Below are 2329 nucleotides of genomic sequence, written 5' to 3' on the forward strand. Positions count from 1 at the left end.
CACCAGGCACAACTCCCCATCCAGAGACAATCCCTTAAGGACCCCAGGCACAGCTCCCCAGCCACAAACAACCCCTTAGGGACACCGGGCACAGGTAGGGTTGCAAACTTTGGTTGGGCAAATTCCTGGAGATTTCATCACATGACATAATGTTTAATTAAAGATTAATCTTTGATTCCTGGAGACTCCAGGACAATCCTGGAGGATTGGCAACCCTAGGCACAGCTCCCCAGCCCAACACCTCCCTGGGGACACCGGGCACAGCTGCCCAGCCACAGACACTCCCTCGTGGATAGTCACCAGGCACAGTTCCCAGTCACAGATACAACCACCCCCAAGGACACCAGGCACCGACAAGACACTTCTCGGGGGACACAAGGCACAGCTCCCCAGCCAGACATCTCCCCAGGGACACCAGGCACAGCTCCCCAGCCAGACACCTCCCCAGGGACACCAGGCACAGCTCCCCTGCCAGACACCTCTCTGGAGACATTGGGCCCAACTCCCCAGCCACAGAAACCCTCTCAGTGACACCAGGCACAGCTCCCCAGCAAGACCCCTCCTGCCTCCCCCCAGGATACCAGAGACAGCTCCTCAGCCAGACACCTTCCTAGCCCCACCTGGCACAGCTCCCCAGCCAGACATCTCCCCGGGGACACCAGTGTGACAGCCTGTACCTTGTGTTCACCCCTTCACAGGATTATGATAAATTTTATACAAAGTATGCCTTGTGGTGTATCATTTAAAAACACACAATTTGCTGATTATCAGTGTCCTGGTAAAATATATGTGGCAACCTTGTATGTAAAGTTATAAGCTTCCTGTGCATGATATAACTAAGACATGTTCCTGAACTTGTTCCAAGTCTGGGGAGCGGCCACAAAGAAGTTGCCCAGAGACAGAAGTCAAGCTGACCCCTCAGCCAGGTGTCAATGAAATCAAAAGGACCGTCACCTGGTTAAGTAGCCATTTTTTGGCAGGGCAGAGGGTGTGGGTGAAAAATCTACATCTGGACAAAGAAACAGTTTGGGGTTTCTGTCCACACACACTTTCTGTCTCCTAAACCTCCCCTAGAGATGCTTCTTGAAGAAAAGAAAGAACTATAAGAAGGGAGGGCAGATGCTCCAAATGAAGCCCTTTCTCTCTGCCCATGGCATCCACAACACCCGAAGAACAAAGGAAGCAGCATTGAACTGGGGCATTGAAAGAAATTCAGCCAGTAAGACTGCTGGGACAATGGGTAAGAGTTTGAATTCATTTAGCTTAACTTAAGCATTAATTGTGTTTTATTTTCTTGTAACCAACAGTTACAAGAAAATAACAGTTACAGTTATGGCTCATTACTTGTAGTCACTTAAAATCTATCCTTCTGTAGTTAATAAATTTGTTTTATCATTTTATCTAAAGCGGTGTGTTTGGATTGAAGCATTTGGGAAACTCCATATGGGATAACATGGGATGTGCACATCATTTTCTATTAATGAATTGACAGACTTTATATAAACTTGTGTTGTCCAGGAGAGAGCTGGGCAGTAGAAAAAGTACATTTCTGGGGGAAAGTCTAGGACTGGGAATTTGTTGGGGTTGTCATGCAGTGTAATGCAAGGGTGGTTGGCTATATCACTCCTAGACTATAACTGGGAGCCAAGTAACTTAGATGCTGAAGGCAGTGAGCAGACCAGGAGTGGTTACTCTCACCGCAAAACAGTGCAAAAGACACCCCAGGTTGGAGAGTTGAGGGGACACAGATGTTCAACAGTCCAGATTGTACAGCTAGGTAATATCACAAGTAGGCACCGCTCCCCAGCCAGACACCTCCCCGGGGACACCAGGCACAGCTCCCCAGTCCCCAGCCAGACACCCCGAGGACACCGTGGTCCTTCTGCAGGGATGGGGCGAGCCCTGCTGAGCGTGGGGGGTGGGGCACAGGCCCATGTTAGGAGGCTATAAAGGGGTGAATGGGCTGGAAGCTGGAGTGCCCCCCCTCTCGTTAATCAACAAAAATCCCCACGCTCCCGATTGGCTCTCCCACAGCTCCGCCCCCTCGTTTGGCTAACATGGTGGCCCCGCCCCCTTTCCGGTAACCATGGGTTACCATCCTAGTTACGTTACCCTTCTTCCTCGCTTGTAGCGTTCTCCGTGTGGCCCCGACCCCAGCCAATGGGCGAGCGCAGAGGGGGGGGGGAGTCACGTGAGCGGGGGAGTGTCGGTCACGTGCCACCACAGTGGCCTCGTTGGGCCCGGAGGAGCCGGTTCTGAGTGGACCTACCGACCCGAACGCGGCCTCCCCCTCCCCCTTCCGGGGCCCTCATGGCGGGGGCAGGGCGCG

The sequence above is a fragment of the Terrapene carolina genome, unplaced genomic scaffold (assembly GCF_002925995.2).
Source record: "Terrapene carolina triunguis isolate 2854851 unplaced genomic scaffold, T_m_triunguis-2.0 Scaffold558, whole genome shotgun sequence".
NCBI lineage: Eukaryota > Metazoa > Chordata > Testudines > Emydidae > Terrapene > Terrapene triunguis.